Raw genomic sequence first — 24,198 nt, forward strand, 5'->3', positions numbered from 1 at the left:
GACAGGAGACGCAAGGTTATTGATTGAAGAGCCTGGTAATCTGTGAGTGGGACTCAGTGCAGTGGGTTTCTCATGACATTGAAGCTGTCCTTGACGAGTTCGCTAAATGGAAACAGATTGAAATTCCTTCTCCGTACACAAGTGGGCCCTTTAACACGCTGCTTATCGCCAGAGACCAGGGGACACCGTGTCTTGACGTTTATGTCTCACCCAACATTTATCACAAATGCAGTCACTCTCCCTCTACCTCTTCTCACGTTCACATACCTATTACTCCTCCTTATGCCGATAACCTGTTCACAGGTCGGAGAGAGTTGGAGTTATTGATGTAGTTTTGGCAAATAGAACTGATATAGTATAATCATATCCGTTGGATTGTCTATCCTTCATGCTTTATGCTGCCGAAGATCGATCTTGGTCTCTTATGTTCTCAGAGGTTGACGGCAGGGGTAGATAAGCATTCGGCAAATACTGCCGCGAATGAAACCTCAACAATATAAAATTAAATGAACAAGCACTGCAATGACAGATGATATTTCACATGAGCATCAGTTTAGTGACTATCCTGATGAATGCGTAACTTGTTAATGAAGTTCTTCAAGAAAGTTCAAGAGAATTCTGTTCATGGGATCCCATCATTTACAACACTAAGGTTAAATAAGCAACCACTTACCCCATTCTTCCTGACAAATCTCCCAGCATCCTCCCAATTTATCTTCACATCATCACGTCTCGTATGCGAGTTCCTTTATTACAGACAAAAGCAAATCCATCATGCCATTTATCACCCCTCACGTGGATTACATGAAACATCTGTTAGATCCATGTTCATCATCTCTGGCTGCAAGGCTTGTATTCATTTGAATATATGATGAGGATAATTGTCATTAATGATCTCAGGTTTAGGATTCATGCACTTGTAATTAGCATGTTTTTTTCATTAAGTTCAGCGCAACAGTAACTCAGTTGGCAAGTATATCACGGTCAAATATGCATAACTAATTAAGGTTACCAAAAGTGATTGTCTTTATCGTGTGGACGCCATTAAAGCAAAGTGTACGAGGGACTGTTGTGCTCAATTCACTGAGAAACAAGACACTGTGCGTGATTTTTTGTGTATGTGTGAATATGTACCCCATGCTGGGACACAAGAGAGCAAGGAACAGAAAGCAGTCGGTCCTGCTGAGATCACAACCTGACCTCTCATTCTCGCTGTCTCCATCAACCTTTCTCTTCCACTCTCAATTTTCTTGCCATATGCCTCAGTAAATTCGAGTAAAGGGAGAAAAATTGCAGGACCAGCTACTCTCATTTTGGCATCTCGTGATGCATCCATCCAACAAACGCACACAACTCTTTGGCACAAACCCATATCTACCTGGCACGTCTACTTTGACTTCCTCTGATTTTTTTGCCTTGTCAACACAGAGGTGATTTACTCACTGATATAAAACTTCAGAGAGGATTCACATATGTCTCCAGAAAGGCGTTGGCTGACAGGTCTCAGTGTGTTCTGTTTCCGTCATCTGTATTGAAGGTCACACATTTGTTCCAACTTCCAACTAAAGAATGTCTGACGACCTACCTATCTTCATTGACTTTGCTGTGACAAATACTTTTTTTAATACACCATAATATGAGGAAAACACCTACACCACTGCTTCACCCTGGTCCAATTTATATTCTCATTGTAACTGGAGTAGCCACAGATAATTTATTCTGTATTGTGATGTACGTCTGTGTGAAAAGGATTACTGGAAAAAAAAATATAGGGCAGAAGATCAAATTACGCTTGTTAATAAATTACGAGGTCAAAAAAACATATGCATGGATGAATTGTTCACAATGAGATCAATAAGATTTTATAAAAATATACTGAATTGAATTTACATTTCATGCCGGCTTTAACATCGTCTTTAAAGAAAAGATTTCAGTTAAATACAAGTTAAGCTCAATCGGCATGCAGTATGCTTTCAAGAACAACAGACAATGATTTTGGATCATTCTTCGGGTCATAAAAATGAAAATGCTTCACAGTAATGTACTTACAAATGAAATCCCAGCAAGCAAATGTGCACCCACAAATAAACATTTAAAAAAGGCAGCTATAACCCTGGTTTCAACTGTTCAACCGTAACACTTATATGTATACCACATGAAACTGGCTTTTGCACAGAGATTGAGAGATTGCATCAACACAATCTTTCAACTCAAATCATGACCATGTAAAAAAGTAAACCTAGATGCTTTAGCTTGGGATTCTACAAAGGGGCATGGAAGAGACACAAAAGTAAAACACCTATTATATGGGATAAACTTCACCAGAATTTTGACAATAATGGACAATGCTTCCACCTAGAAAAGTCTAATTAAAAGTTTAAAAGACTACATTTCATGACAAACAGCAAAGCATTTCTTACTGAAGCATTGCATTTCTAATCTAAAACTTTTAGGTTTGAAAGGTACTAGCTTGATAAACTTTCATCATAAGTGCTGGTAACATGTTTTCCTTCATTTACACATACAGAGGGACGAGTCGAAATTCTTTTAAGGCAATCACCAGCAAGACAAATATGTTATCGATAGATCTAAGGTTGCATTTAACCCAAAAAAATACTCCCTACGTCCCTCAAAGATGCTTACTTGCAAGAAAACAAGACACGAACAACACAAAAACCTTTTTTTCACAGTCACAAAACAAGCTTAGCTCTCCCCATCATGACAGTTAATTTACAAAATTGTCATTGTAATACAGAAAATAGAGAAGACTCATCTAAGATTGTCGAGTGTGATTCAATCATGGAGGGGTAGCGTGGAGTTCAGCATGGCATTAATCTCTCGCAGTCTTGTATTTTCTTCATTAGATAATCTTTGTGCCTGCCTCTCTTTTATAAATCATTACATTAGCCAATAATAGGACTGGCCTGGCTCCCCGCTGGAGAGAGCAGCCCGTTAGGCGAGTGGATAATGAGTGTTTTTACATGGGGCTGGGTGGACATGTTTTAGGGGAAGCCTCATTTTAGTCTCGGCGCGACACAGCGTGCACAGACAGTACCGCGAGTGCTTCAAATGGTACGTCTTTCAAGGGAGCCCCAAATTTGTCAGGCGCTTAAATGAGCAAGAGACAATCAAAAAGGAGACGAAAAGGAGAGAAGCAGAGCATGAGGCCGGTTGATGTGACTTTTTCACAGTGAGAGCTGTGCCGTGGGTCTGTTGTACCGTATTATTATTCCAGCAATTGGGATGCGTTGAGCTAGCAAACAATTTAGTTTTGTGTCAAAAAAGCACTGACTTGACTTCACAACTGACCGCAAGAAGCAAAACCAGATGGAAGATTAAAAAGGAGACAGGGACATGCGGCACTGCAAGGGATGCAGAATACACACACTTTTTAATGTTTGCTTGAGTTAAATGTGGACAGTCATTTGCAGTATTTTACACTAGAAGCCCAACAGCACACGGAGGGAATGAGCATGGTAAATCTTCATGGAGACGAGCTACGGTGGGCAGGAGACTTGGTCGCCATAGCGACAGCAAGTCTGTTTGCATGAGAGGAAGATCATGGCAGGCATTTAGAAAGAGGCGGCCAGTGTGTGCACCTTGCTCCTGTTATGATACAAACTATTTCAGAACATTAATAAAATACTAATACTATTAAAGGTGACATATCATGAAAATCTTACTTTTTCAATGTTTAAGTGTTATAATCGGGTCCCCGGTGGATCTACCAACCCAGAGAATGTAAAAAATAAATAAATAAATAACACCCAATACATTTTTTTGGAAAGACTTTCTCAGCAAGCTTGTGAAAAAAAATAAGCTGCTCAGATTTCGCTCCCCCTGTGAGGTAGAAAGGGGATCTTATTATAATATTACCGGCCCTTAATCTGCAAATTTCCACCCACTGCGCCACCACTGTGTTTTCGCAAGCGGTAACTGTGTACCAATTCTAATGCCATGATGAAAGTTCGAGCAAAGCATGCTAAATGTTCTGCACTGATGAACACAGAACACTGTTTAGAGTCCCAGCCTCAAAGGAGACAAGAGAGCAGTGCTGCCACACAAATCTAATATAAACATGCAATTTCTTTCCCAGTTGTTTACCTTCATAGACATGACCGACTTTTTATGTAACTCGTGTGTTTTTATAAACATAACTTGTGTGTATTTAACAGTTTAAGCGCAATAAGACATGAAAGAGAACGGGATTTGTTTAAAAAATAGATTGAGAAATAGTACTCACATGCCATGTGACAGCCGCTTTCTGTGCATGTGCTTCGGATATGTGCATTCAGAAAACCGTATATCAGAAGTTTAAACTAATATGATTTAAAACACATGATTTCAACGCAATAGACTTGATAATCAAAACCAAACAGAGTTTTTGAGGTATGAGTTGTAAAGGCACAACCTATTCTGGAAAAGGGGGTGGGGAGCAACAGCTCATTTGCATTTAAAGAGACATGCACAAAAACAGCACGTTTCTGCTTCCACTCAAAATAGGCCATTTCAAAATGATATAATACATTTTCTGTAAGGTATTTTGAGCAGAAACTTGACAGACACATTCTGGGGACACCTGAGACTTATATTACATATTGTAAAAAGGGGCATAATAGGCCTCCTTTAATAAAAAATATGACAATACTGTCACACTTTCAATGGATGAAGCAGCATTTTTAAGAATCAATATACCACTTTTTCAAAAAAAAAAAACTATTGTCAAAGAACACCAAAAAAGTCATAAAGATTTCTGTTATTGACAGACAGACAGACAGACAGACAGACAGAGATAGATAGATAGATAGATAGATAGATAGATAGATAGATAGATAGATAGATAGATAGATAGATAGATAGATAGAGGCATTTTGGTATTTTGTTGTGACTGAATTTTTGAATGTGTTACACACAATTCTAGTTATGTGCAAAACTGTTCTTTATTAAAAAAAAATCCTTCAAGATTGAAGATTAAAAATAGAGATCAGATATATTTCACTCTCCCCATCACAAGGTGTTCAAACTCAATCTGAGTACCCATGTGAATTCAGTGGAGCCTAGTAGGGGGGATTCACCACTGTAATAAAAGACAGTGGGATCTGTTCAATATAAGGGCAAAAGCAATAACTAGTCCACACTAGAGGGAAACTACGGCTCCTTCAATCACATGCACCCCCACACATGTTTTTGTTTGACTCATGTTTCTGATTACAGTTAAAGAGAGAGTTTGCACATAGTGTTTCCTGCACTACTTTTCTAAATCTCCAGCGCCACAGCAAAATAAATTATATTTTACCAGAGTTGCGCTCCTCTGAATCAAATGTGATGAGATAAAAAGACAGCACACTGTGAAATAATGTCAAGACAACACGTCTTTCTATTGCATTGTCTTCACTGGCTGAGCTCAAAAACTATCATGCAGTGCTACCAGTACAGCTCATTTCACAAACAAATGAGCCATATCTTTTAACAATTCAGTCAAAACAGTCACAAAATATTTTTTCAGTGTATTGAATTTTTAATTTAACATTTTTAAAAATTATTTATTTACGCTCAGTCTTGACTAAGATATCTGTACCCCTCATATTTAAATCTGCTTCTATTTATTTCTGTATTATGTATGTATTTCTGCTTCTCAATTGTGGTCAGGGATTGTCACACTTGAAAAAAAAAAAAAGTACCCATAAAATTTAATTACCGTTCTCTAAAGATCATTAAATTAAACAGTGCTATAAGACCCTTAGATAATGTAACATGCATTGATGCATCCTGTGATACTGTAATTTTCCCATAATGGCACATGAGCGGCGAGTAAACTGTAGCACAGGAGAATTTTTTCTTGCTCTCTTCTTTCCTCTCTTATTAGATTCATAAAACATTCAAAATGTCCTCCAGTCCACCTTTGTGGCAGAGTCTGCCCTTTAGTAATAATTAATCCCCCTGACTCTGACACACTCACCTTCAAGCAGTGGTGTGGGAGTAGGGGGCGTCAGTGGGGTGCTAGAGCACACAGCTGGGGCGTCTATATAGGCATGGGTTTATCTGTAGTAATGTTTGGCATGTGACGTGTAGAGTGCTAAAATCAGTTACTTTGTGAAGGATGTCATCTTGTAGCAGGAATACCAGGACCTGAAAATGTGGGAGGCAATCTCCTTCATAACCTTCTCACAAGGAAAAAAATTGTACATTTAATAAATGAAGGTGTGGTGACATGTCAAATTAAAGGGACATTCTGCATTGTAATTTGTGGATTTTCCCTCCATTTGTGGGTGGTGACACCTGAAAGACAAATTGATGACTCATAGCCCTGTTTTCACCCAAATGAAATGCTGATGCTTATTAGCTGTGACTTCTGTGAAAGCATTCAATTATTCTTAATTGTCACTAGAGTGTATTCATGCTGAATTGTTGTGGCTAAAATTGAAGTGAGACAAGCCATGCAGAAAGAGAATTTATTAAGCCCTTCTTAAATTGCTGTCTGTCATTGGTTTTAACATTCTTCAATAGCATTCTTCATGAATTCATCTTGTTAAATTTTGCTAATGGAAGTGACCTAATTTTACATACAGTGTGACTGCTCTGCTTTTTGGTTTTGGTAGGAGTTTTTAAATGTAGGAGTAATATTTGTATACCTTAAGGAGGATTTCTGTAAAGCCAAAATGCTTTTCCTCTCTGTTTTGATCAAGTCTGTATTGATCATGTAATCCTAGTATTATCAGTGTAGGTCCACTGCGATTAAGAATGCCATATCCCTCTAAAACCAGGCAAAGACAAGGTGTTGCTTGACCAAGGGCATACAAGTAAACAAAATTGGACTGTAAATTGAATGTGCTGGTTTAGAGCAATTACTTATACCTCAATATAAATAAAAAAAAGTAGATATTAAATATATAAAACAACTATATAATTAATTCATGACACAGCTACAGACAGCATAAAATAAGCAAAGAGTTTTTCTCAAAGGATGTGTTCTTCTCTTCAAAAGACATCTGAATGAAACTGACACAATTCTTTTGAAGTTTAAACTTGACATGGTGCCTTAAAAACACAGTGACACTATAAAAACTGCAAGAGATGCAGCAGTTTCATTAAAATCATTCATGTGAATGACTCTTAAGTGGTATGCTGTGGGCAAGTAATAGGCTTATATTCAATTATAGAATTATAGAACATGCATGTTGATTTATGTCTATATGATGTATTTTCAATAGTTTCACCACAACAATCTAACGTCTGTGAATTATCGTCATTTGGGACTTTTCTCTATGTGATTAATTTGATTAATTAATCAGCATACAATGTAATTAATCTGATGACACTTTTTAATCAGTTGACAGCCCTAATAAAAATATACAGAAGTACTAAACTGCTATGGAGACTGGGAAGGGTACCATGGTTAATTCCAATAAATGTCTGTGCATTCAGGGCTCAAGGTGAGGCATCACCACTTGATTGCCCCCTTGTGCACTGATTAAAAAGAAGAACATTACATCACTTCCGCTATCTATGTGCATATGTATCCTCCATGGTAACACAGGCGTAGCAAACGCTATGGAACGAGATCTGCTCACCACCATCTGTGTGTGTATGTGTGCATGTGCCAAGGCTGTGTTATGGAGTCAGAAGGCTGGCTACATTCTCTAAGGACCTCTCCTCCGTTGCTTAGCAATAAGTGGAACAGTGAGCAGCCCCAATAAGGCAACTGCATCAACTGTATTTCCCTAGCAGTAATGTGGAGAAATAAAACAGAATTTAGCAATTTAGCATTCACATGATTAATATATATGATATGTTTTCTATATTTTGTAATATAAAAATCATATTTTAGGCTAATTTTGGGAATATACAAATTAATTTCCATTAGTGGTGGACTAGGCATGTCAAATTTAAGAATAAGCATATTCATATGCAATAATCAATTTATGGTACTTGGCATACTATTAACATAGATAGATAGATAGATAGATAGATAGATAGATAGATAGATAGATAGATAGATAGATAGATGGATAGATGGATAGATAGATGGATATATGGGTCTATATTGTATTAGGTCAAAGCACTTTGTCAAACATAATGTTTCATGGCTCTCCTACTGACCTTGAAAGTGTTCCTGTTCTCTGATACATCAAACAATATTTATTCACCCACATTTCCCACAAGTCCTTGCTGCTTGTGATATGTATGACCCCTGCTGCTAGCCTGTACAAACACAGGCTTGTTTTTCTGTTATCCATCTCAGTCACTGGGTGAAGAATTGCTTCCTTGCTGTTGGTGTGGGTCCCAAAAAGACACTGCTAAGTTTTAATACTCAATCCAATGGATATAAATGGATACCATCTAATGGATATAAATGATAACATCTCCTTTTGATTTAGACTGTTTAATCTCGTCACTGGAAGTTAAATTGCATACAAAAAGATGAGATCACCTTCAATTTTCCATGTTTGTAATATATTATTGGTTTTGAATTTGTCCCAGTTACTCAAACCCACAGTGGGTGTTGTTTAGATGGTGACTGTGCCTGCTGTGGTGTAATTCAACAAGAACATACCGCTCCGTTATTGCACACATTTATCATGGCTGCCCCAGACTCTTCACGGAGCATGTCAGTGATCCGTACACTTCCCTCGCCCAGGTATCTGCAGCCAACCAGCCAGCTGTCCAAGGTCAAATCATAATAGAGCCGCTATTTTTATCTTCTGTCTGCTATTACTCCTAACAACAGCGCGTTGGCCTCTGCAGACACGCACATATATGTACACACACACTCACTCACATTTATTTCTCCACCTTCAATTTCAACACACAAGGGAACTGTGTAGGCGAATGACAAAAAAAGTCATCCAGGTGACTGATCCTAATCTCACAGGCTGACATTAAAGACTTCCAGAGACAGCCTGCTGAGCGTAAGCGACAGTAGAAGGGATGGATAACTCCACCTTTCGGCAGTACCAGGCTTGTATCTCACCTCATTAATGGATATTTAACAAGGCTGATAATGCACGACGTTGCCCTTGGCAACTGCAGGGGGCGTGACATATTTGGGCCAACATCTGCCATCCCATATTGCCCTGAAAAGTAAAAATCACATGCCGTGTTGCTGTGGTTTTTAGGAAATCTCACGTGGGGCGATATTACATCTAAGACCCTCGGCAAAATGGAACTTCAAGCTAACAGTTTCTCTCAGGTGAAGAATATTGTTTTAAAGTAACAACTAACTTCCTTTTAAGGAAGAAGAATTTCAAGTTCACATTTATGCATTATTGCACATTACAAGTCATCAGTCACAAGGAATCTGCACAAAAAAAATATATATATATAATAAAACGGTCACACTTTATTTTAAGGTCCAATTCTCGCTATTAACAAACCATTAACTACGACTTTTGCCACAATATACTCTTAATTTGCTGCTTATTAATAGCTAGTAAGGTAGTTGTTAAGTTTAGGTATTGAGTATAGGGATGTAGAATATGGTCATACTGAATATGTGCTTTATAAGTACTAATAATCAGCTAATATGTTAATAATAGACATGCTAATAAGCAACTAGTTAATAGTGAGAACTGGTCCCTATACTAAAGTGTTACCAATAAAATATGCTATTATAATAAAACATAAATATAATAAATGCTACAGAATTATAATTAAAAAAAAATAATTGTTTTAACAAAATCATATAATAATTGTCGTCCATGGTTATAATTTGTTTATCAAAAATACATTAATTAAAATAAATGCATAAACAAATTAGTGATTAAATCAACAAGTGTAAAAAGTTGTTGTTGTTGTTGTTTACTTGTTTGTGCTTTCAGATTTTGCATGCCGACTCGTTGATGACTTAATTGTTTTAAATCAATGCACCAGTGAACCTGAATAATTCTGCTGCAGAACATTTTGATAGTACAATCTAAATAAGACACTGTTGGTAAGTTCATAAGAACCACAACTTACTACAGCATGTGCACTACCTGCATCTGAAGTGGTGGTCTATTTTGATGAGGTTTTGAAGCTATTTCTATGGTATCACTTAGCAACTATTTTACCACAGCTCCTCAAGCACTAATGTATTTCAGAGGAGGATCTGCACAACTGAATTGGATAAGCCCGAGGCTATAGTCGAGCAATCCCTGCTCCTCGCTCTCACTAGGCGTGCATAGCAACGGCTGATCTGCCCAACAGAGATATGAGGTAATGACAGGCGCATTTGTTGATGTGGGCAGGAGCTAGCCACAATGGACCAAGTCCTTCATAACATAATGACTATAAGAGATTTCAGCTTGTTATGCAATCCATCCTCAATCCAACAATTGCAAACAAAAGAAGAGCTTGAGTTGAGAAGGAAAGTCAAGTGCGGTTTGATCAAAATCTTGAGGGACGACGCAAGGCAAACCTACTTTCTCTTTGGCCACCACTCTAGGATGAACATCTGTCTCCAAATATACACTGGCGGTCGTGATTCCCAGAGCAGAACAAATAATGGTTTCTAGGTAAGAAAAAAGCTCTTTACCGTGGGAATTATCTGCCATTCTGAAATAATTTCCTCCACTGGAATAACTATCCACCGCCACAGATAAACCCATCACACATGAAGGGTAGAGGGAGAAAAGACGAAGAGAGTGTTTATCAGATACAGAGAACTGTGGTGGGATTAGTTTCCCTGGGATGAATACAGCATCTCAGCTTCCATCTCTCCTCTCTTCCAACCTCAGGCGTCCACCCGCACACACACTCCCACACACAAACCTACACTTAAGAAAACACATCTCCAATCTCCAGCTACAAACGCGCGAATCATTTTCCCCTACTTGGATAAGCAGATCTCAGCTAAGCGTGGCAGTAGATGATGGGTTTCTCACAGGAACCATCCAACCAGTAAACTACCACATTCCCCGGCTGGCCAGAAAGAGGAAGGAAACGGTGCCAAAAGCAGCGTTGGCGTGAAAACAAACACCACGCTGTAGGGGCGGGCATTTATGATGGCACGCTCTACTCTGACCCAGTACAGGTTTCTTTCAGAATCGCATCCAATTCAAAACAAACCAGCAACAGCCGAACACCTGCAACTTCAGAGAGGGAAATATGAGTGCCTACCTGTGTGTAGCGTGCTGTTATCTCCTGCTTCAGCTTGGAGGAAGTGAAGTACAGATCATATGCAAGAGAGAGAGGGAGTCACAGAGAGATGGAGAGGAGGAGTCTTGTCTGATAGAGGTGGAGAGAGCGGGAGAGAGAGAGCGAGAGAGCTGCTGTTGTCTCTATTCTCTGCTGAGCCTGCAGGGAGTAGTGTGCATGGTAATGTGCTATCCCTGTTAAAAACCAGATCGTGCATGCATCCAGTCCTGAATTAGAGAGGGAGAGAGGGAGAGAGAGAGAGAGAGAGAGAGAGAGGGAGAGTGAGAGAGAGAAAGGGACTCTTGGCTGTTTAACCATGCGCTGTCACGAGGCGCTTCCTTCGGAATCCCTCCAGTGAGAGTGGCACAGCATCACTAAGTCCTTGGCTGCGATTGGCTACCGTGGACGATGATGCAGTCAGCAGGCGATGGTTCTGGCAGCAGTCAACTAAGATGACCCTCTCAGCTAGTATTAGCATCCTCACACATCCTAAGCAAAGGGTGGAGGCAGGGCAAGGACGAGCAAGGACATTTACGAAACCCTCCTGGGAGCGTGTTCATGAACTTCAGGAGGTTGGAAGCTGGATGGTGTACGTGGCAAGTCCCGGCATGGTGCCTTGTAGACGTTTGTGCACTTATGAAGACAAAGAAGTCTCAGAAGACCATCTAGGTGTAGAGGTTGTGATATCCACAGAGAGTGCTCCATCAATAGCAAGGGTGGCTCACTGTCAGGGAAGGGCAGGTGCTAATTAATGGGATGAATTCTGGGTAACGTGACCTCCCGTCTTGAAGGAGGATGCTTGTAGAGTGGCTATTATTCGGTCCGATGTTCATTAATTTCGAAATGGCCTGGATCTGGACTGCGGATATAGCTAATAGCGGTTCCCCATGGGTCGCCTGATGTCTCTTATGTGGACCCCACTGTTGCTGTGCTCAGAGCTCGACAATTTCACAGTGAAATGCCTCCACTTCAAAAGGCCAGCTTGTTGCATAAGAACAAAGATATAAAAAGTAAGAAGGGTAAATGACTCATCTCTTTTGTTGAAAATTAAATGTCAGACTGTTTATGCTTGCAAGTGGTGGTTGTGAAATGCAAAATCTTAAAATGTTGCAATTAAAATATAACTGTAATAAAGCCTTACAAATTATTAAAGAACTTTTAAAAAGAAAGAGGAATAAAGAAAGAAAGAAAGAAAGAAAGAAAAATTTAGGGCTAGAAAAGTATGGTATCTGTGTTTGAAAATTAAATTACTGTTTGATTTGATGAGGTGTTTAATGTAAGAATTAATTAATTAATTATACTTTAATTATAAAAATGGTAAACAGAGCATGACATTCCATTTTAGAAGACAATCTTTAAAAAAAAACATACTTAAGTTCTAAAATAAAAATGAAAGTATTGCATTGATTTAGGAGTGTATTTGAAATATGTACAGCATCCATTAATGTGAACAAATCTGTTGTTGTTGTTGTTGTTAAGTTCCATTGATTCAATGTCAACTCGTAACAGCCTTCTAAACAATGTTCAGTCTTCAGTCAAACAACTGGTCATGAATAATGCAATTCCCAGATCAGTCTAACTCAATTCTGACATTCACCATTGCCATGATGTCTTTTTCCTGATGATCATTCTCTTTACATGATGTCCAAAGTGACACTGTCCAACTCTTACATCTATGAAACAAAAAATAGCACCAAGTCTTGTTTTTTTGTTTTGTTTTTTTTTTCTGCCATTTCACACCAATGCAATTCCCTGCCTCATTTCTTTCCTTATAGAAATCGAAGCTAGAAATGAATAGTTGCAAAGTGACATGGCACATCTTGATCCTCTACATGTCCTGGTGAATCACCATGGAAACCCTCCTGAATTTAACCCTATTTCAATGACAGGGAATGGTCAGGATGGGAGAGTGTTAATTGCATGGGTTCTTCAGGGTCTTAATGGTAACCTTGTATCCCCATATGAACAACTGAATGGTGAATGTTTTTCTTCGTCTGCACTTTGCTGTGACTGCACCTGCCGCAGTCTCTTGAGAGATGCCTCTATGTTTGCTGTTCTCCAAATGGCCTCATCAAAGAGTGATCAGCAAAGTACAAAGTCATTGCTTGTGTCTGCACACTGACTCTTACCTTGAGATAACCTGACTCACACACCACTAGACCTGCAAAACAAGCACTAATTGCATTTAAAAAAAAAAAGAAAACACGTGTGGATTTCATACCCAAACACTATGCTTCTTTGGAGCAATAGAAAAGGAAGATCATGCATTATTGATGCAGTTCGTAGGTAATTTAATGTGCACTTAAGCTGACTGGAATATTAATTATAGTCATCATGGTTTATTTTGAATTGGTATGCAGTGTGCTGCAGGTGGCTGTGACTGCGCCTGTACACACTGCAATAATGTCAGCAATAACTTTTAGGTTCTGATCTCTTAGATGCATTTTAGCAAATTAGAGGATTTGTGAACACCTTTTCATTGAAAGTGACCAGGATTTGGTGCAGCGACAGGATGTCAGTGATGCTAAGTAACTTAATCCTTATATTTATACCATCTAGGGCTAGGAATCTATACAGATTTTACAATTAAATCCAATTATGATTCACAAGCTCCCAATTTGATTGGACTCCTGTTTCAATGTAATTTGATTGGATTCAATTCAGATTACTTTGAGCACATTTCAGTTATAACAGCCATTTGCTTGCACGTGACTGGTCTTGCTTGCAAGTTGTTGTTGTGAAATGCAAAATTCTACAATTTCATGACTTAAATATAATAGTACAAAGACGAGTATGACAAATAAATGCAGTATGTTTCTGAATTACTTAAGAGAACTGGATCACAAGTAATTTTTTCATGGATCACACTAAACTGGTCATGTTGCTTGCAGTCTGCGACCCAAACAGAAATTTCACATTCACAGAGTATAACATCAATCTTAAGATAGGAAAATCAACATTTTTACTCAGAATTCATATTTTTACCTAATTTTCATGGAATCTTGAGGCCTACCTTGTAAGTAGTACTAAACGATTTAGCCAAGTATGACGAAACGAAAGAACAACATTCATCAATCATACACCAGATTGACCGTGAAGTAAAATGTGTTCCCGGATCCTTGCTGGAGCTGGAACAACATGCCCAACAACCAATCAGAATTTAGAGTAAGGGCTATAATAACATTACTATCAAGCTATCTTTTTGACTTAAACTGTTTAATGGTTAGGGTTGAAGTTAGTTATGTTGCTCCAGTAAAAACATGCTGATCCAGGAGCATGTTGCAAAATCTAACCCTCAAATCTGACTAGCTACTAAGAATGTTGTTCCAAGACCAAGAAAGCATGATCTTTTCCATATCCTAAGATTCAGTACTGTACTTTAACATGTATAGACAGTAACTGCAGATGAGTGCACATAACAGAGGTGAAAGAAGAACAAGAGATGGCTTTGATTCCATTGAGGACAGACGGTTTCTCAGCAGCAGCCGATTGGCTTTGTTTCAGCAGGCTGGCTGCTTTACACTCCGAACAGCAGGGACACCAGCTGTACCCTCCCCAGTGTCCTTCAGAAATAGCCCTCACCCAGCAGAAGCCTGGCCTCTGCCCAGCCTTCCCAGCAAACCAAGGCCTAATGTTGGCCTAGTGTTAGCAGTACCAAGACCTGGGCGTTCTCCCTGTGGGCTTAGAAGATTTGTATCAAGCGTTGACCCGTTGCTGGCTTCATTAGCCTGGCATCGGCCCCAGAATTCCCATCAATCGCTGGCCCAACATTGGTCAAATGTCAGTCTCAATGACACGGATGGCTGTCATACAACACTTCACTGACATCACCATGAAAAATGTCATGTTCACGCGCTCTCTGTAATCCTACACCGTGACTATAGAAATCAAAGTGACGTTATTAATTATGCAGTGGCAAAAAAATAATTGCAAACCAATAAAAGATTAATGGAGAGACTTTGACCATCTGCAGCACTAGATTGTGCCTCAGCCTGCTAGGGAATTAAAAGCGCACAGGACTGTTTTTCCATGTAGCCATTAGTAGCCAATAAGTTCTTCAACATCTGAGGTCTCTGGAGCCTTTTGCTTTAAATACTAATGCAATCTGCATATACATACAGTGGGGCAAAAAAGTATTTAGTCAGCCACCAATTGTGCAAGTTCTCCCACTTAAAAAGATGAGAGAGGCCTGTAATTTTCATCATAGGTATACCTCAACTATGAGAGACAAAATGAGAAGAAAAAAAAAAATCCAGAAAATCACATTGTAGGATTTTTAAAGAATTAATTGGTAAATTCCTCGGTAAAATAAGTATTTGGTCACCTACAAACAAGCAAGATTTAATGGCATCTGTTTGAACTTGTTATCAGTATAAAAGACAACTGTCCACAACCTCAAACAGTCCAACTCCAAACTCCACCATGGCCAAGACCAAAGAGCTGTCAAAGGACACCAGAAACAAAATTGTAGACCTGCACCAGGCTGGGAAGACTGAATCTGCAATAGGTAAGCAGCTTGGTGTGAAGAAATCAACTGTGGGAGCAATTATTAGAAAATGGAAGACATACAAGACCACTGATAATCTCCCTCGATCTGGGGCTCCACGCAAGATCTCACAGCGTGGGGTCAAAATGATCACAAGAACTGTGAGCAAAAATCCCAGAACCACACGGGGGGACCTAGTGAATGACCTGCAGAGAGCTGGGACCAAAGTAACAAAGGCCTCAAATCCTGCAGTGCCAGACGTGTCCCCCTGCTTAAGCCAGTACATGTCCGGCCCGTCTGAAGTTTGCTAGAGAGCATTTGGATGATCCAGAAGAGGATTGGGAGAATGTCATATGGTCAGATGAAACCAAAATAGAACTTTTTGGTAAAAACTCAACTTGTCGTGTTTGGAGGAGAAAGAATGCTGAGTTGCATCCAAAGAACACCATACCTACTGTGAAGCATAGGGGTGGAAACATCATGCTTTGGGGCTGTTTTTCTGCAAAGGGACCAGGACGACTGATCCGTGTAAACAAAAGAATGAACGGTGCCATGTATCGAGAGATTTTGAGTGAAAATCTCCTTCCATCAGCAAGGGCATTGAAGATGAAACGTGGCTGGGTCTTTCAGCATGACAATGATCCCAAACACACCGCCCGGGCAACGAAGGTGTGGCTTCGTAAGAAGCATTTCAAGGTCCTGGAGTGGCCTAGCCAGTCTCCAGATCTCAACCCCATCGAAAATCTTTGGAGGGAGTTGAAAGTCTGTGTTGCCCAGCGACAGCCCCAAAACATTACTGCTCTAGAGGAGATCTGCATGGAGGAATGGGCCAAAACACCAGCAACAGTGTGTGAAAACCTTGTGAAGACTTACAGAAAACGTTTGACCTCTGTCATTGCCAACAAAGGGTATATAACAAAGTACTGAGATTAAATTTTGTTATTGACCAAATACTTATTTTCCACCATAATTTGCAAATAAATTCTTTAAAAATCCTACAATGTGATTTTCTGGATTTTTCCCCCCTCATTTTGTCTCTCATAGTTGAGGTATACCTATGATGAAAATTACAGGCCTCTCTCATCTTTTTAAGTGGGAGAACTTGCACAATTGGTGGCTGACTAAATACTTTTTTGCCCCACTGTATGTAACAGACTCATACAACTTTTGAGCAGTCTCCTGTTGATTGTTGTCTCTCTAGCAGTTGCTTTAGAGATGTTGAAGAAGAGAATCTGCTTCTCACTCATCTCTCCAAAACTGGCCGCAGTGGTTTGATAATGCTCAAGTCAGGTGTCTTGTCTGGCGAGGGCAGAGGTTGAAGTTTATCTTGGTGCCACTGATTAAAAGTTTAACAGTTGCAGCTCTTTCATGGATGTTGGCTTTGTGAAGCTCTCTGTGGTCAGTTTTTTTTTTTTTTTTTTGTGCAAACAGGGTCTTCAAGGTGAATATTGAGGTTTGCTGTCACATTGCTGAAGTAGTTCTGTGTTGTCTGGACACAATTCTTTTTAGTGCTCAACATCTGCTTTCAGTTTTCACCCACTATCCTTCTTCATTAAAGCTTTGTGCACACAGTCATAATTTTGTCCTACACAATTTATATTAACCCCTATAATAATAGATGATCACATTATTTTATCCAACTCTTCCATGGCATGTGTATGTATGGTTTGAGTAAAGTTTGGGCACAGGTTTTACATACAAATATCTGCACACTCGGCTAGTGAATGAGATCCAGCGTGGGAGGAAACAGGATCTAATAAAGAGAAGAGCACACAACTCCAACACAGACAAACTAACTGTCAAACTAAGGATTGTAAGGATTGTAGAAAGTTTTACGCAAGTAATTCTACAAGCGAGACTTTAAGTTTATTCATATAACCAGGCTAACACCTCCGTAATGTGTCAAGTCAGTCATTCGCCACCGAGAATGTAATGATACGCTTCTCCCTGTCTGCATAAGAGTGAGTCATGCGGGGAGGCCCCTCCTCGCCCCCGGGGCCCACGTGCGTCTCTCATTCAGCGGTTTACAGATCACTGGCGTTCCTCACCAGAGGCTTGGCCACACGCCTGTCAGTGCCTGATGGATGGCGTGACACCCAGCCGCTACCCTGTCATCTTTGCCACTGAATGGGTAAGAGAGAAAGACAAGAGAGCGGGATGGAAGAATCTGCATTTTAAAGGAATAATTCACCTAAAAATGAAGACTCTGTCATCATTTACTCACCTTGTTATCATTTCAAATTTAAATTATGTTCTTTCTTACTTGGAAACAAAACAAATTTGGGATAATATTTTGGCAATATTTTCAATATGTGAATAAGGACTGAGGCTGTCAAGCTCCAAAATGACAGAAAAAAGCGTCATTTAATTTTTGGGCAAACTATTCCTTTAAGGGAAAGAGATAAATAGGAAAAAATAATGAGAAAGAGCGAGAGAGGCAATTGAGAGCGAGAAGGAGAGACCCTTGTACTGTGACTTCAATGTGGCTGATTCGTTCTGCGGGCTAAGTTAGATTGCAGAGAGTGCGTGGGCGTCCATCAGTTTGCCTGCCTGTCAGAGCCCGGTGACAAGACCAGGGCTGGCTGAACAACACGAAGAAAGGAAAGACGAGCAGAGGAGAAACAGGCTTCTATGAATCCTCATGGAAATTAACCTTTGCGGGGGTCTGGACTATTTCCCCCATCCGGCCTCCCTGTCACAGTGTAACCCTCATGGTTAACATGCAGCTGATCACAAAGTCCAGCCAATCAAACCCAAGACAGCGGTGGCAACAGAACCATCTTCATGCATCATGTATGAACCAGCACCAGCAGCCTGTTTTTCTCATATGAAACCCAACAATTGTAAATTCACCACATCTGCAATCACACATGCAATAGATTTCAGACTCTCTTTCTGGAAAACCCTGCAATGTCACTGATCTTTGTACAACTGCGCTGGAAATATAATAACTGTTCCAGTAATCTGACGACTAATTCTAATGACTGGAGAGAGAAGCTCTTTCGTTTTAGCATCTGTCCAATTTGATGACATTTCTGTCTGCAACATACTGTAGATAATCATGATTTTCAACTTCACAGACTTACTATTAAACGGCGCGTAAGCCTGTGAGTAATCGTGTCAGCTCCTTCAGAACTTGTGAAGTGATTGACTAGAACTCTTTGACAGCAAACGTCTGAGCTTACTAGCCTTGTATAAGCTCCAACAGTAAATCTTACAGCTTTGTTCACTCTTATCATTTATATAGACATTTTTTTCTGGCAACTTCTTAAACTGGCAAATTGCTGCAGCAGCATCTGGTACTGTAGTTATTCTGATGCAACTTCACAAAACAAGTGATTGGGGGGAAAAAATTACAAATGGAAATAAAGTACTCATTGACAAAAAAAACAAAAAACAACAAAACACTTAAATTGAGAAATCAAAGAAACATAAAATCGGTCTAAAGAAAATGTGTTTCTTTTATCTGCCAACAAATAAGAAAGCTGGAATAAATCAGATGGGATGCAATACAATTCACCCCTATTATGATGACGTGTGATCCGAATTCGATTCGATTCAACACAATGCGATTCAATGCAATGCCATGCAATGGGGGGAAAAAAATTATACTATGTAATACAGTATGGTACAGATAGTCTGCTTTTATTTATTTGGTACAGACAGACTGCCATGTTAATCTATATTCTATGTGACTCTCAGGACAAATAATAAAAGTATAGCGTATCTGCTAATAATTATATATGAATCTGTTTTTGGGTAGTTGACAAATAAAAATTGGACTGTGTCCTATGGTGTGACATAGCAAAAATGTAGAGAAAAAAAGACTTAACATACAAATAACATGAGAAAAATGTATCTTCATTCTTAGAGTTACAAATAGCATGAGAGAGGTTTATCTTCAATGTTAGTTTTTTTTTTTTTTTTACTTTTTTCCATCATACCATAGGACACATTGGTACGTCAACTACCCTTTTACAGATGCAAATATGTTAGAAACAATGCATCACGATACAAATGCCAACTTGTATCACATGCACACTTTCTTAAATCTATGCATTGCATCGTTAACTATTATGCCGATGCGGATCGTTGAATCTTACTATCCCTACTATCTACTAATCACATGACAATAAGGAGAAAGAAGAGGAGGAAAGGAGAAAAACTTGCCTTGTCTCATTTAGCCACTTGTTAGCAACTGTATTTTTCAAGACATGTACACTAAAAAATTTTAAAATTTAAAAGTTTTAAAAATCATGTAAAATTTTAAAAATCAGGAGTGAAGTATAACTGATGTTTTTTTTTATGTTTTAGAATAAAACATGAAAATAACTTGAGCCTATTAAGCACAGACCTTATTTCAGGCATTTAACCAAAATCCATTAAAAAAAAAAAAAAACATACAAACAAACATACAAACATCTTGAAGTTTGTAAAAACATACAAACTTCAAGATGATGGCACCAGAAGACGCAAAGACATTTCCAGATTTTTGGTCTCATTCCTGCAGTACTCTCTTTAAATGAGCCTTTTTTCCTTTGTACCCCTTTAGCCCTGATAAAAGTCCATGTGCCGAAACGCATTAGCAAACACAAGACAGCCTCGAGTCCAATCTTTTGATTCTTTGATTTCTCGATTCTACAAATGTTGCTGGTTTTGTGTTAAATAAGCACTTTACAGTGGCATCTCAGCAATGGGTCCCGTTGTTCACGCATGACATCTAAACAAAAACATGCTGTTAAATTGAACCTGTGCCTGTGAAAGCTTCTAGTGAATTTAAAATAGTTTTGCTTCAGGTTGCTATCAGACATCATACCCAACACAACGCTAAAAATATTAATCATACAAAGTAAACAAAAATGTCAAAATCAAATAATCATCATGTACTGCAGAGGTCCAACAACCTCTGCAGTAAATTATTAAATTATTAATGACAGCATGAGCAGGACAACTGATAATTTCAGTTTCTAAACGTTTCTTGAATTTTGATGGTTTCATGCTGCTGGCAGCCTAAGATTCACAGCACAAAACACATATAGTCGAATGATTATCCTCATTGCAAATTAATCTGTATTTAATATAATCTGAGTTATATTTTTGTTCATGTTTTGTTTATGGAGTGTCACATAACCTGTCCATATTGGCATCTGTCTAATTTAACTAGATTTTACCAAGTGACAGATGAATTTGTAACACAATATAATAGAGTCTGATTGGTTAAACTCTGATATTAATGATATCTTAAATGGGAAGCATTTTAACGCCTTTCTGAAAGATAAGATGATATTGTAGCCGTAGTTGTTTATATGGTTATTTGCATTTTACTGGTTGCATTTTGCTCCCTGTTTATGAGCATCTTTGGAACACCACTTACCCAGTTGAAAAACATTCATTTATATCACCCATATGGCAAATTAGTTTGACTACATTTTTTTTTCCTCACTACATTTGATTACCTGGGCTATTGGAAGAGTTCTCAACATGACAGCCACTATTTGCAGGGATTAATAGGAGAAAATGACCACCCCACAAGCTGCTCCAAGAGCATTTATAAGGCTCTAGATAAGATCTAGTTTCCTCAAACACTTAAGCGTTATGAATTGATATTCTGCATGTGTCTAAATCATTCACAAAGATAAACAAATGCTTCTGCTGAACTCTTTAAGGGATGCAGAGCCTCGTCTTAGGTCACAGTCATCTATTACCTCATCGATCTGTTGACTCAAATAGACATGTTCACTGCGTTTGAATGTGATTGTGAAGCTGGTGTGATTGTTCAAATTAAAGCTCCAAGATGTCCAGATGATGCAGTGGTTTATCTTAAAAGTTACTGCTTTGTGTTATGTGATAATCAAATGTAATTACTGTGCACTTTACAAAAGACGATTGTGTGATGCTAATTCGAACTCTCATGGTGAAATACTGTTGTCCCGTACCAACACTGGATATTCAATAGAGAACAACCGATAGTGGATTTTACCGATACCAATAGCTAGCTAGTTTGGACCACACTGAAAGATACCAATTAATCAACCGATAGGTTTATATATATATATATATATATATATAAGCACCGGTTATATATATATATAAACCAAAAATGCACAGAACCATACTTTGTATATGAATAAAAATATTAATATTAATAATTATATTGTATAGTATATCATTAAACTTAGTTCATAGTTTATTATCGGTGCCAATTAATCGGCAAAACTGATCAATCGGTCAACCTCTATTATTCAGCTTATACAATGTTGATATGTGAGTCTCTTCCTAATTAATAAAAAAGTTATCAATGTCACCAAATGTGGCTGCAAAAAAAAGCCATGCTCACAGTGAAAATATAATTCAGTGCTCTGCACATCGATGCATAGCCTGGTAATACCAAACTCTGCGAGAGGCATCCAGCTGCAGCCCCGCAGACTCACTTCTTGCTAGACACCAGTGGCTGGACACCAGTGGATGGACAGCAGACGTCATTTCCGTATCGTCATTCACTTTTCAAATTTGACGCGCCATGCAGATGTCAGCGGTAAGAAAAAATAATAAACTGTCGATGATTTATTGGTCATGTCAGAATTCAAATGCACAAACTAGCTAGTAAAAAAAAATCGTCTTGTTTTCAAGGTACTGTGTCGTGTTTTTTAAAGGTATTAGATATTACTCTAATATAGTTAAATATAAACATGCTCATTCTAATCATATTGTACATCTGTTCTTGCTTTAGGTGTGGTGAATGTCAAAAAACTGCCCCAGGCTGTAAGAGACATGTGTGTCCCTTTTAAAATTGTGCAATGCAGAAATTGCAGATGTTTTTTCAAAGACTGGGTGGGGTACTGTGGAAACGGAAGACGTGGAGACCTGCGAGGGTTTTATACAGAGCCTGAATTTCCTGAGCATTGCCCAGACTGCCAGTTTTAGGGGGCAGGAATGAGGTGTGGTGTGCACAGTGTGCAATAGTTTATTTGGAACTGTTCATTTTTTTTTTTTTTGCCATTTTTTTTTTTTGTCAACTGTTTATTTTCTCTTGAAATAGAGACTTCCCCCACAACCTTACGGGCCTGACTGTGGCATCTTCATTCTGATGGTCTAATTTTACTAATTAGATTGTGTAATTTCCAATAAATATTGCAAAACCATGAATTGTTAATTTGATCTGGATTGTTTGGTAAATTGTCTGATCATGTGAATCTACGTATATTTTAAAAACAGAAGTGGTTACATTTACAAAAAAAAATCTGAATTGAATATCCAAATGGGCAAGGCAAAAAACTGTGGGCAATTAACATGTACAAGTCTGTTGTATTGACAAAACGTTATAGTCCATTGATCTAGGCTGAATTTAAGTCACAAAAAATAGTGATATGATCTGAACAATATATATTTTCAAGGTGGTTCTTGTGAATGCAGTTTGCATGAATTATTGATGTTATAATATCAAGTATATTATTGAGAATTGTTTTAAGTAAAGAGATATGATAAAGATCATATTTCAATTTGCACACAGCTTTTATAGAAGCTGTCTATCCACTGGTGAAAACCGAAAATAAATATGCTGTCTATCCATAGGTGAAAATATAAAATAAATATATGTCAATCCAGAGGTGAAAATATAAATTAAATATGTTGTCTATCCAGAGGTGAAAATATAAAATAAATATATGTCAATCCAGAGGTGAAAATATAAATTAAATATGTTGTCTATCCAGAGGTGAAAATATAAAATAAATATATGTCCATCCAGCGGTGAAATGGAAATGACGGAGAAAATGGAAATGACGTAGGCTGTCTATCCACTGGTGTCCAGCCACTGGTGTCTAGCCGGAGGTGAGTCTGTGGGGCTGCAGCTGGATGCTATTGAACTCTGCTACTTCGCTTTGCTTCATAGACAGAGTCTGGAAGGGCATAATTGACAAGTGTTTACTTTCTCTTGGGCGGGCGCTTGTCTGAAGTTTAAAATCATTGGTGTACCCGTAAGCCAATCACATAACAGTTTGTTATGACGTATGTTAATCACCGGCTCAGCCGCCTCGTACTTCCGCTGTAAACACAGGTATGCGGCGAAAACAAAACCATCGAGCGAAATACCGGAATAAAGATGGCTGTTAACAACTTTTGCAGATTATGTGAAGTAAATCTACGCATCCACAATTATTGCCTTGCCTAACTTTGGCCTCCCCAGTTTCTCGCTGACGATCGGTAACAGCTGATAAATTAAACTTTTCCCAAAACATGTCGGGAGTAGGGCCACAAAATCCATTCAAAATGTGAACCAAACTCTTCTTATTCAGGCTTCAGTTGGCAAACGCCGGGAATATTCTCCACAACAGAGCGAATAGCATCCCGTGTCTCCATGTCCGCTGTCGTTTTGGATTTCCCTCACCTAAACTACAATCTTAAATTCGGCGCTTAGTGACTACGTCACGGCTCTCAGCCCACCCTCTGTTCGTTGATTGGCCCGGCTGCTGCGGAGCCGGAGATAAACTGGGAGATGGTCTGCTATATCAGACTGAGTACAGAAGCGAAATTAAATTGAGCGGAAGTACGAAGTCTGACGTAGTCAGGCTAATTGGTGCATGCATTTACATATGCAA

At 38.7% G+C, this 24,198-nt stretch overlaps 1 protein-coding gene across 9 annotated transcripts in view; it reads right to left on the bottom strand.

The window, feature by feature from the left end:
• Nucleotides 1–24,198, bottom strand: part of syt1a (synaptotagmin Ia) — a 223,931-nt gene that overhangs the window by 187,316 nt on the left and 12,417 nt on the right. For 4 of the 9 annotated variants that reach the window (XM_058773080.1, XM_058773084.1, XM_058773079.1 and 1 more), the window contains exon 1: nucleotides 11,098–11,335. The exons of 2 other annotated variants lie outside the window; for them this stretch is intronic. The gene's annotated coding sequence lies outside the window, so the exon portion shown is untranslated. Of the gene's footprint in view, nucleotides 1–673; nucleotides 692–11,097; nucleotides 11,336–24,198 lie in introns of those variants that run through there. 3 more of the 9 variants (XM_058773088.1, XM_058773087.1, XM_058773083.1) reach the window with 3 other exon arrangements.

Source organism: Onychostoma macrolepis, chromosome 04, assembly GCF_012432095.1.
Source record: "Onychostoma macrolepis isolate SWU-2019 chromosome 04, ASM1243209v1, whole genome shotgun sequence".
Lineage (NCBI taxonomy): Eukaryota > Metazoa > Chordata > Actinopteri > Cypriniformes > Cyprinidae > Onychostoma > Onychostoma macrolepis.